The following is a 13,461-nucleotide window of genomic DNA, read 5'->3' as shown; positions in this document are numbered from 1 at the left end:
CATGAACTTACGCTCAAGGCTGTGATACAAAATATATTACTGAGTGTACTACAATGCCCCCATGCATTAGTGATACAGGCTATGGTGATCACATTTGGCTAAAAAACTAGCTAGCTTATTGATTCCTGTAATGTTGGCAGCACTCAATGAATATTATAAATACCAAGAGATATTTTTATCTCTTCCTTCATAAGTTTATTAGAAGATTTGTGCTTTTTTACCTAAAGATATTTTTGTTTATGATGGTGTTACCAATTTGAAATAGTGCAGTAATACATCCCGAAGCATTTCAATCCAGAAAATTGGCATTGAGAGTTAATATGTTTCTTAAATGTAAGGCACAGATAAAATAATTTTAGTTTTCCATTCTCTTGATGCTTTTCATGACCAAATGAAGGTTGGGTTAAAATGTTAGAGATTACCATGGGCAATCAAGAGTCATGTATTCCTGTGACTCAAATTTCTTGTGTTCAGGGTCATCTCTAATGTCAAAGATGGCTCTGAATTTGTCACTATGTTAGCAAAATTAATACTATAATTCTTGACCCACTGTTTTTATTTCTAACATGAGGTGCAGCCATGGGGTAGAGTAGAATATGGGAGACAACATGGCAACAGATGTAGGCAACTTACACCAGGAAAATAGGACTTGTGAAATTAAAAGGAAGTGTTAGAGAGGATAGGCCAATTGGTAGTTCCTATATTTATATACTCATATATTTTTGTTTATATTTTATAACATATATTTTTGTTTTCTTTTATCTGTAGTTAAGACTCTTCCTCCATGGGTACCTGGGTGGCTCAGTCGGTTAAGCACCTTCCTTCAGCTCATGTCATGATCCCAGAGCCCTAGGATTGACTCCCATGCAGTCTCCCTGCTCAGTGAGGACCCTGCTTCTTTCCTTCTGCCCCTCCCCCAACTTGTGGGCTCTCTCTCTCTCTCTCAAAAATAAATAAATAAATAAAATTTAAAAAAAAAAAAGACTTCTTTCCTGTAATTTATTGCTTGTGTATACTCTTCCTGGCAATATTCCTTCTCTAGGGGATAAAATCAACTCCTTAATTGGAATTGGAATTTATCTTGAATTCCTACATATTTCTTGAGAATACATTCAATAGTAAAAAATGGTCTTCAATGTATTATAGTAAAAAATACAAACTCAACACTCTTTCCATTGCATCCTGTGACTTGTAATGACACCCATGCAAATGAAATAGAAGTTTGTATGTGTAAAATGCTAGGACTTCCCTCTTTCACTTCCCTCCAAAATACACTCACATGTATGCATCTAAAAGCATTTAGCAGTGTCTAGCACAAATCAGGCACTTAATAAACGTTACTTTCCCTTTCCTTTGTGTAGAACTGTGTTCATCACCAAGAATTGCCTTGGGGAATAATGGATAAGGCAAAAAGCAGGGAGTAACTCAGCTGTTAGAAATGTGAGCTTCAGGGGCACCTGGGTGGCTCAGTGGGTTAAAGCCTCTGCCTTCGGCTCAGGTCATGATCTCAGGGTCCGGGGATTGAGCCCCACATCAGGCTCTCTGTTCTGCAGGGAGCCTGCTTCCCCCTCTCTCTCTGCCTGCCTCTCTGCCTGCTTGTGATCTCTCTCTCTGTCAAGTAAATAAATAAAATCTTTAAAAATAATAATAATTTCCTTTGCTGTACAGAGCCTTAACAAAGAAAGAAAGAAAGAAATGTGAGCTTCAGTATCAGACCTGGTTTTGAATACTGACTTCACCATTTAGCAGTTCTCTGTCCTTAGGAAAATTAGTCAAACTCCGATTCTTAGTTCCCTCATACACAAAGTAAGGATACCACTAGGCCATAGGATGGTTGTTAAAAGTGATGAGCTATTGTATGCAAGGCATTTAACAGCATACCAAGCACATAGTATGTACTTAATTATAAAAACAAAACATTTTAAATTTTAAAAAAAGTAGTGCATACTTACATATTATTAGAGAAATGGAAAACAAATCACAATGAGCCATTAGGATAGCCACTATCAAATAAATAAATAAATAGAAAATAGCAAGTATTGACAAAGGAGGGTCCTCAAAAAACGAAATATTAGAATTGTCATATGATCTAGCAATCCTGCTTCTAGTGTAAAAGAACTTAAAGCAGGATGCAAAAGTGATATTTACATACCCATATTCATTGCATTCACAATAGCCAAGAGGTGGAAGGAGCCAAATGCCCATTGATAGATGAATAAAGAAAATGTAAATATATACAATGGAATACTATAGCCTTTAGAAAGAAGGAAATTCTATCACATGCTGTGACACAGATGAACCCTGAGGTTCATTCAGTCACCAAAAAAAAAAAAAACCTTAATTTTGTATGATCACACATATATGAGATGTCTAGAGTAGTCAAAATTATGAAAACAGAAAGTAGAAGGGTAGTTTCCAGAGACTGGGGTGGGAGGGTGAAATGGGGAGTTGTTCAATGGGTCTAGGGCTTCAGGTTTGTAAGATAAAACTCTTAGAGATCCGTTACACAACAATGTGAACGTAGTAAAGATACTGTATACTTAAAAATGATTAAGAAGGTGAATTTTATATCATGTGCTTTTTACGATCAATTTTTTTTAAAAAGTCATACTAAAAAAAAAAAAAAAAAAGAGTGTGTCTGTAAGGATATGCTCTCCAGTGTTTCTCCAATGCCAGAAGAGACCATAGGAAATAGGAAGGAGAAACAGAAGTGAAGAAAAGAATGACCTTCAGTGCTATAAATATGTTTGTGGGCTTACTTAAGGTTAAAGGGAGAGGAAAGGCCATGTGACATAGAAAAGGTTGATCAGAAGCAACATTTTCCTTCAGCTTTGGGGATACTCAAAAGAAGATATTGAAAATAACCCATTATGGGTAAGCAAGTGTCTGTGAATGTATTTGTGTAAGTGCTTTGGCTCAGAACTAGAAGTAAGAAGTGTTGTGAGGAAGGACACAAAGCTTTGAAAAGGAGAGAAGGAAGAAAGCATTGCAGAAAAAGCCTGTAGAAAAGTGGTGTCAGGATGATGAGTTTGAATCCTCTTTCCACTGCTTGCTTATCCTCCCAGGGAATGACTTCATTCATCATTAAAATGGGGATGATCTTGCTTTTCTAACAGAAGTATTGGGAGAGTTAACCCATGACACTGTGCCTGAAACATTCTTTTTATCACATGAAACAGAATACACATTTTAGTTGTGATTTATTCAGGTAAGCAAACTCTGACTAACAACTAGAATGGGGGAAAACAATAAATAATTTCCACATGCCTAACTCACAGGACTAATCACTTATTATTTTGTATGTACTATTAGTCTCGTTTACAGATGTCAATATTGATACAGGAGGGAAGTGTGGGCTGCTTCTTATAGTCAAAGTGACAGTGTAACAAGCTGCTCATGTGCTTCACAAGTTCCTGTTAAAACAAGGATGCCTACCTATATCAAGGATATAACTATTGATCTTAAAGAGTTCATTAAAAGAACATTAATAGGGCACCTGGGTGGCTCAGTGGGTTAAGCCACTGCCTTCAGCTCAGGTCATGATCTCAGGGTCCTGGGATCGAGTCCTGCATCGGGCACTCTGCTCAGCAGGGAGCCTGCTTCCTCCTCTCTCTCTGCCTAACTCACAGGACTAATCACTTATTATTTTGTATGTACTATTAGTCTGTAGAAATATGCCTGCCTCTATGCCTACTTGTGATCTCTCTCTGTCAAATAAATAAATAAAATCTTCAACAAAAAAAAAAGAACGTTATAAGCAATTTTATAATCATAAAGTAAAGTTAACAGAAGTCCAGTGCCCACAAAAATATTGCTTATTCAGTAGCTCACAGTTTAGTCCACAGGGTCAGGTATTTTTTTTTTTTTGCCGATATTTCCTGAATATAAACAATAATAACATTGTTCCACTGGTTTCCACTTCAATGATCTATTCTTGATTTATATCAATTTTGAAATTTCCACTTAGGTATCTCTTTGAACTTGCTCTCAACTTTTCCTCTTTCTGTACAGACAGTAGGAAGAGAAAAACCTGCATGTATATATGAGCAGAAAGAGAAAGATGACGAAATAAAAAGGCTATGAGGAAAAGTAGAAATTTTTATGACAATTCCAGTGCATTTTTAAAAATCATTCTAAACAACCTTCATGAGTCATCCAACCTGAGGGTTAGCTGTTATACAGCAAATTCTTTAAGATGAGGAACTTGAACACTTAAACAGAAATGAATGACAGATGCTTTGTCACATTTCCTTACTTTTCTAAGTAAACCAAGAGTACGTCAAGGAGATTTTTCTTCAATGTATATTACATCCCCATGATGTATTTATTTTATGACTGTAAGTTTGTATATCTTGACCCCATAATGCTATTTTATTCATCACATTAATTAACTGTAAAACAAAAACTTTTATCTATAACAAGCAAAGAATTTCAGGATTTATATTCATATAGCCTATTAAGTTATACAGTTTGAAAGTAGTTTTTCATTAGGAAGAACTAAAGTTTCTTGTATAGCTAATGTAATTAGAAGGATGTGCAAATGTTCTTGAAAAAAAATGGGTTCAATGTCTTGGCACAAATATCTTCTTCTCATAAATGAAACAAGATGGGATCGGGAGGGAGACAAACCATAAGTGACTCTTAATCTCACAAAACAAACTGAGGATTGCGGGGGCGGGGTTGTTGGGAGAGGCGGGTGGGGTTATGGACATTGGAGAGGGTATGTGCTATGGTGAGTGCCGTGTTGTGCGTAAACCTGGCGATTCACAGACCTGTACCCCTGGGGATAAAAATACATTATATGTTTATAAAAAAAATTTTTAAAAATCTTCTCTATGAGGCTTAACCTATCTTTTTTGTTTAATTAACATATAATTTTTATTTGTTTCAGGGGTACAGGTCTGTGAATCATCAGTCTTACACAATTCATAGCACTCACGATAGCACATGCCCTCCCCAATGTCCATACCCCAGCAACCCTGTTCCTCCCCTGCCTCACCCCCCAGCAACCCAGAGTTTGTTTCCTAAGATTAAGAGTCTCTTATGGCTTGTCTAAATCCATATCCCCATCTTGTTTCATTTTACCCTCCCTTTCATTTTACCCTCCTTTCCCCTATGACTCCCTGCCCTCACTTTCAAATTCCTCATATCAGAGAGATCATATGATAATTGTCTTTCTCCAATTAACTTATTTTGCTTAGCATAATACCTTCCAGTTCCATCCACATTGTTGTAAATGGCAAGATTTGGGGCTTTTGATGGCTACATAGTATTCCACTGTGTATGTGTGTATGTATGTATGTATATACATACAGATGTATACACACACACACACACACACACACACACACACATATATATATATATATTCTTTATCCATTCATCTGTTGATGGACCTCTAGGTTTTTTCCATAGTTTGGCTATGTGTACATTGTGCTATAAACATTCAGGTCACATGCTCCTTCATATCACTACATTTGTATCTTTAGGGTAAATACCTAATAGTGCAATTGCTGGGTCATAGGGTAGCTCTATATTCAACTTTTTGAGGAACTTCTATGCTGTTTTCCAGAGTGGCTACACCAGCTTGCATTCCCACCCAGAGTGTGGAAGGGTTCCCCTTTCTCCACAACCTTGCCAACATCTGTTGTTTCCTGACCGGTTAATTATAGCCATTCTGACTGGTGTGAGGTAGTATCACACTGGGGTTTTAATTTGTATTTCCCTGATGCCAGGTGATATTGAGCACTTTTTCATGTGTCTGGTGGCCATTTTATGTCTTCTTTGCAGAAATGTCTGTTCATGTCCTCTGCCCATTTCTTGATTGGATTATTTGTTCTTTGGGTGTTGAATTTGATAAGTTCTTATAGATTTTGGATACTAGCCCTTTATCTGATATGTCATTTGCAAATATCTTCTCCCATTGTGTCAGTTGCCTTTTGGTTTTGTTGACTGTTTCCTTTGTTGTGCAAAAGCTTTTGATCTTGATGAAGTTCCAATAGTTCATTTTTTCCCTTGCTTCCCTTGCCTTTGATGATATTTCTAGGAAGAAGTTGCTGAAGCTGAGGTCCAAGAGATTTCTCCCTGTGTTCTTCTCAAGGATTTTGATGGATTCCTGTCACACATTGAGGTCTTTAATCCATTTTGAATACATTTTTGTATATGGTATAAGGAAGTGATCCAGTGTCATTCTTCTGCATGTGGCTGTCCAATTTTCCTAACACCACTTGTTGAACAGACTCTTTTTCCCACTGGACATCTTTCCTGCTTTGTCAAAGATTACTTGACCATAGAGTTGAGGGTCTATTTTGGGGCTCTCTATTCTCTTCCGTTGATCTATGTGTCTGTTTTTGTGCCAGTACCATACTGTTTTGATGATGACAGCTTTGTAATAAAGCTTCAAGTCTGGAATTGTGATGCCGCCAACTTTGGTTTTCTTTTTCAACATTCCTCTGGCTATTTGGGGTCTTTTCTAGTTCCATATAAATTTTAGGATTATTTGTCTCATTTAAAAAAAAAAAAAGGTATTTTGATAGGGAGTGCATTAAATGTGTCTTTGCTTTAGGTAGCATAGACATTTTCACAATATTTGTTCTTCCAATCCATGAGCATTAAACGTTTTTTCATTTCTTTGTGTCTTCCTCAATTGCTTTCATGAGTACTTTATAGTTTTCTGAGTACAGATTCTTTGCCTCTTTGCTTAGGTTTCTTCCTAGGTATCTTATGGTTTTGGGTGCAATTATAAATGGGAATGGCCCTTTAATTCCACTTTCTTCTGTCTTGCTGTTGGTATATAGAAGTGAAACGGATTTCAGTGCATTGATTTTATATCCCGCCACTTTACTGAATTCCTGTATGAGTTCTAACAGTTTTGGAGTGGAGTCTTTTGGCTTTTCCACATAAAGTATCATGTCATCTGCAAAGAGTGAGAGTTTGACTTCTTTGCCAATTCAGATGCCTTTTATTTCTTTTTGTTGTCAGATTGCTGAGGCTAGGACTTCTAGAACTATGTTGAATAACAGTAGTGATACTGAACAGCCCTGCCACGTTCCTGACTTTAGAGGGAAAGCTCTCATTTTTTCACTATTGAGAATGATATTCCCTGTGGGTTTTTCATGATGGCTTTTGTGATATTGAGGTATGTACCCTTTATCCCTACACTATGAAGAGTTTTGATCAAGAAAGGATGCTGGACTTTGCCAAATGCTTTTTCAGCATCTATTGTATCATATGGTTCCTATTCTTTTTTTCTATTAATGTATTGTATCACATTGGTTGATTTGTGGATGTTGAACCAAACTTGCAGCCCAGGAATAAATCCCACTTGGTCGTGGTGAATAATTCTTTTAATGTACTGTTGGATCACATTGTCTAGTATTTTGGTGAGAATTTTTGCGTTCATGTTCATCAAGGATATTTGTCAGTAATTCTCCTTTATGGTGGGGTTCTTGTCTGGTTTTGCAATCAAGGTTAATGCCTGACTCATAAAATGAGTTTGGCAGTTTTCCTTCCATTTCTATTTTTTGGGAAAGTTTCAGGAGAATAGGTATTATTTTTTAAATGTTTGGTAGAATTCCCCTGGGAAGGCTTCTGGCCCTGAGTTCTTGTTTTTTGGGAGATTTTTGATGACTGCTTCAATTTCCTTATGGGTTATGGGGCTGTTCAGGTTTTCTATTTCTTCCTGGTCTGGTTTTGGTAGTTTATATGTCTCTAGGAATGAATCCATTCTTCCAGACTGTCTAATTTGCTGGCATATAGTTGTTCATAATATGTTCTTATAATTGTTTGCATGTCTTTGGTGTTGGTTGTGATCTCTCCTCTTTCATTCATGATTTTATTGGTTTGGGTCCTTTCTCTTTTCTTTTTGATAAGTCTGGCCAGGGGTTTATCAATCTTAGTAATTCTTTCAAAGAACCCATCTCCTAATTTCATTGATATATTCTGCTGTTCTTTTGGTTTCTATTTCATTGATTTCTGCTCTGATCACTACTATTTCTCTTCTCCTGCGGGGTTTAGGCTTTCTTTGCTGTTGTTTCTCTAGCTCCTTTAGGTGTAGGGTTAGGTTGTGTATTTGAGACCTTTCTTGTTTATTGAGAAAGTCTTGTATTGCTATATACTTTCATTTTAGGACCACTTTTGCTGTGTCCCAAAGGTTTTGAAGAGTTGTGTTTTCATTTTCTTTTGTTTCCATGAATTTTTAAATTTTTCTTTAACTTCCTGGTTACCCATTCATTCTTTACTAGGATGCTCTTTAGCCTCCATGTATTTGAGTTCTTTCCAACTTTCCTCTGGTGGTTGAGTTCTAGTTTCAAAGCATTGTGATCTAAAAACATGCACAGAATGATCCCAATCTTTTGGTACCAATTGAGATCTGATTTGTGACCCAGGATGTGATCTATTCTGGAGAATGTTCCATGTGCACTAGAGAAGAATGTGTATTTTGTTGCTTTGGAATGGAATGTTCTGAATTGTTCTGTGATGTCCATCTGGTCCATTGTGTCATTTATTTTTTTTTTTTAAGAATTTATTTATTTGACAGACAGAGATCACAAGTAGGCAAAGAGAGAGGGGGGAGGAAGCAGGCTCCCTGCTGAGCAGAGAAGCCAATGTGTGGCTCGATACCAGGATGCTGGGATCATGTCCTGAGCTGAAGGCAGAGGTTTTAATCCACTGAGCCACTCAGGCACCCCTAGTATATCATTTAAAGCCTTTATTTCCTTGTTGATCTTTTGCTTAGATGATCTATCCATTTCAGTGAGGGGGATGCTAAAGCGCCCTATTATTATTGTATTATTGTCAATGTGTTTCTATGATTTCATTACTAATTGGCTTATATAATTGGCTGCTCCCATTTTTGGGGCATAGATATTTAAAATTGTTAGATCTTCTTGTTGGACAGACCTTGAAGTATGATATAGTGTCCTTCCTCATCTCTTATTATTCTCTGGATTAAAATCTAATTTATCTGATATAAGGATTGCCATCCCAGCTTTCTTTTGATGTCCATTAGCATGGTAAATTGTTTTCCACCCCCTCACTTTCAATCTGGTAGTATCTTTGGGTCTAAAATGAGTTTCTTGCAGACAGCATATCAATGAGTCTTGTTTTGTTGGTTTTTTTTTTTTTGGCTTTTTTTTTTTTAAGATTTTAATTTGACAGACAGAGATCACAAGTAGGTGGAGAGGCAGACAGAGAGAAAGGAGGAGGATGCAGGCTCCCTGATGAGCAGAGAGCCCAATGGGAGGCTCGATCATGACCTGAGCCGAAAGCAGAGGCTTTAACCCACTGAGCCACCCAGGCACCACTGAGTCTGAGTCTTGTGGTTTTTGTTTTGTTTTTTTGTTGTTGTTTTTTTCCATTCTGATACCCTTTGTCTTTTGATTGGCGCATTTGGCCTATTTACATTCAGGGTAACTATTGAAAGATATGAATTCAGTGCCATTGTATTGCCTGTAAGGTGACTGTTACTGTATATTGTCTCTGTTCCTTTCTGGTCTATGTTACTTTTAGGCACTCCCTTTTCTTAAAGGACCCCTTTCAATATTTCCTGTAGGGCTGGTTTGGTGTTTGCAGATTCTTTTAGTTTTGTTTGTCCTGGAAGCTTTTTACCTCTCCTTCAATTTTCAATGACAGCATAGCTGGATATGGTATTCTTGGTTGTGTATTCTTCTCATTTAGTTCTCTGAATATATCATACCAGTTCTTTCTGGCTGGCCAGGTCTCTGTGGATAGGTCTGCTGCCAATCTAATAGTTCTACCTTTGTGTTTTACAGACCTCTTATCCTGAGCTACTTTGAGGATTTTCTCTTTATCACTGAGACTTGTATTAGATATGGGGTGTGGACCTATTTTTATTGATTTTGAGGGGCGTTCTCTGTGCCTCCTGGATTTTGATGCTTGTTCCCTTTGCCATATTAGGGAAATTCTCTACTATAATGTGCTCCAATATACCTTCTGCCCCTTTCTCTCCTTCTTCTTCTGTGATCCCAATTGTTCTAATTTTGTTTCATCTTATAGTATCACTTATCTCTCAAATTCTCCCTCATGGTCCAGTAGTTTTTTGTCTCCCTTTTGCTCAGCTTCTTTAATCTCTGTCATTTGGTTTTCTATATCAATAATTCTCTATTCTGCCTCATTTATATTAGCAGTAAGAGTCTCCATTTTTTATTGCACCTCATTAATAGCTTTTTTGATTGCAAGTTGGTTAGATTTTAGTTCTTTTATTTCTCCAGAAAGGGATTTTATTTCTCCAGAAAGGGATTCTCTAGTATCTTCCATGTTTTTTTCAAGCCCAGCTAGCACCTTAATAATCATCATTCTGAACTCTAGCTCTGACATCTTACTAATGTCTGTATTGATTAGGTCCCTAGCCATCGGTACTGTCCCTTGTCTTTTTTTTTTTTTTTGAGGTGTGTTTTTCCACCTTGTCATTTTATCCAGATAAGAGTAGATTAATGAGAGAACAAAATACTAAAAGGGTAGCAACAACCCCAGAAATATATACACTAACCAAATATGAAGAGATCCAAAACTGTGGGGATAGAAGAAAGGAGGGGGGGAAAGAAAAAAAATATATATATATATGTATATATACATATATATATACTAGACTGGTGAATAGAATAGAGCCACACACTTGATTTGGGTGTATTTTGGTCTGTTAGAAGAGACTACCTCCAAAAATTTTGAAGTAAGAAAAACTTCATATATATATATGCCTACTTGTGATCTCTCTCTCTCTGTCAAATAAATAAATAAAATCTTTTTTAAAAGATTCTAAAAAAGGAATTGATAAGACAAGAAATTGATTGAAAAAGGAAAGAAAAAAAAGAGGAAAGAATGTGATCAGGCTGGAGACTAGAACAAAGCCATGGGCTAGATTTAGAGTATATTTTGAGCTGTTAGAAGAAACTGTAACCCAAAATTTTAAAGAAAAAAACCTATATGTATATATAAAAATAAGGTTAAATATAATGAAGGGCTAGAATATGAGTATGACAATGAAAATTTTAAAAGATTTTTTTAAATGTAATGACAAGATAAAATCATTTAAAAAGATTAAAATAGAAAGAGGAAATTTTTTTAACTGAATAAGAAAAATAAAATTTAAAAAACTGTAACTTTGATAGACTAAAGAATCATGGGGGAAAAGCCATGAATTCTGTGTTGCCGCCCTCTAGCTCTGGAGTTCCACAGTTCTCATTGATTAGTGAACTTGGTCTTGGCTGGATGTCCTTGCTGATCTTTTGGGGGCCAGGTCTGTTGCAATGATTCTCAAATGTCTTTGCCAGAGGTGGAATTCACTGCCCTTGCCAGGGGCCAGGCTAAGTAATCTGCTCTGTTTTGCTCTTGGTAGCTTTTGTTCCCTGAATGCTTTCCACAGAGTTTTGGAGGACGGGAATGAAAATGGCGGCCTCCCAATCTCCAGCCCATAGGAGCTGAGAGCTCGGCTCCCCACTCAGTGCACCTGCAGAGAAAAGCAGTCAATCTCTCCCGTCTCCCTGGTCTCCAGCCACACTCCAAGCTCACCCAGCCTGTGACCCAATGCTTCTATCTCTGATGCACAGCCCTGTTTGGAGTCTCCAAACCCAGCAGATGCCTGCAGTTCACTCCTGCTCTGCTCCTCCCAGAGGAGGAAGGAGAGGATCTTCCCGGATCTGCCACCTATAGGGTCCCTGCTCAAGGAGCAGTGGTCTGACTGTGCCTCAGATCACAATTTAAAGTAACCCGAGCTGAAAACCCCCTCCTCAGCTCCATCTCTGCAGCCAGCTTCCTTGCTCCAATACCTGGGAGCTCTGCTGCAGTCAGATTCCCCCCGGTCTTTCTGTGACTCCTCAGGTCCTGAGACTACCCTGTCCCTGTGAGGGCTCCACCCTCTGCTTGGCCTCTGGAGTGATGATCCTCAGTGGAGCAGACTTATAGAAATTCCAATTTTGTGCTCCACTGCTCTACCACTTGCTGGGAGCTGGCTCTTTCTCCAGTGGTCTATCTTCCTGTATATTGCTTCGGATTCACTTCTCTGCATGCCCTACCTTCCAAAAAGTGGTCAGCTTTCTGTTCCTAGAATTCCTGCTCTTCTTCTCTTCGATTTTCTATTGAGTTTGTAGGTGTTCAGAATGGTTTGATAACTATCTATCTGGATTCCTGGGACCAGGCAAAATTTAAGCCTCCTACTCCTCCACCCTCTTGCTCCTCCTAACCCATCTTTTTTAACCAGACTTCCTCTCTTTGTCAAATTCTTTTTTTTTTTTTAAGATTTTACTTATTTATTTGACAGAGAGAGATCACAAGTAGGCAGAGAGGCAGGCACAGAGAGAGGAAGGGAAGCAGGCTCCCTGCTGAGCAGAGAGCCCGATGCGGGACTCGATCCCAGGACCCTGAGATCATGACCTGAGCCGAAGGCAGCAGCTTAACCCACTGAGCCACCCAGGCGCCCCTCTCTGTCAAATTCTTAATCCCCTTTATCCTCTTCTTTACTGTTTTTCCACAGCACTTATCATTTTACAGCATTTGGCACAATTTACTTACGTTTACTGTCTACCTCCGTCACTGCAGAGTTAGCTGCAGGAAAGCAAGTCTTTTTCAGGTTTGTCCATTGAAGTGTCTCAAGTACCGAGAACAGCATATACCCCATAATAAATATTCAAAAATATTTGCTGAATGAATGAAAGTGAGAAGGGAAAGGACTACCAAGGACAGATACAAGTTTTGTTAGACCTGATTCTTATAAAATTTGGGAGGGCTGTCTTTAAAAAAAAAAAATTAATATCTTACCTCTGCAAATTTTACAAAAGCATGTTATGATTGTGTGAACACAGTTGTAGCCTGTGCCAGTGTGTATAAACAGCCTTGAAAGTTAAGTTTCATTAGTTCCATGGTAATGAAACTAGAGTTTTGAGGATTACCAATTTTATGTTTTAGATATTGATAGATTTAGATTCACATTTAAATACTCTTATCAAAAAAGATAGTAACAGTACTTCTCTGTGAAAGAAATAAGTTACAAATGGGATGTATACTATGATACCATTTGGTACAAAATGAATGGAAGAATATACAAAGTATATCTCTGGGTAGTAGGATCATAGGTGTGATTTCTTCCATGCTTGTCTGTATTTTCTAAATTAAAAGAATATGGACTGCTTTCATTATGAGAAAAAAATTATAATTTTTAATTCTAAAAACAGACTAAATTATAATTAGAAGGATGTGTTCTAATTCTTTTTAAAGTATTCATGTGGTGTTCCCTAAATTATTTATACTGTTTTCCTTTTTCCTGATGAAAAAATAACATACTTTTTTAAAAGAACTGATCAAGATTTGAGAACACTTCTTGGTTGTAGCTACAACTTCTGCCTGCCCAAGCCTTCCCCCCACCTCCTCCCATATTGTTCCTATCTCTCATCCCCCCACATACTCTAAAAAGTTAACCCACTAGCTAAGTAGCCCATTGGAAGATAA

Source organism: Mustela putorius, unplaced genomic scaffold (assembly GCF_011764305.1).
Source record: "Mustela putorius furo isolate JIRA1106 unplaced genomic scaffold, ASM1176430v1.1 tig00003846_pilon_pilon_pilon, whole genome shotgun sequence".
Lineage (NCBI taxonomy): Eukaryota > Metazoa > Chordata > Mammalia > Carnivora > Mustelidae > Mustela > Mustela putorius.
The sequence above is the reverse complement of the archived record's forward strand: the minus strand, read 5'-3'. Positions refer to the sequence as shown.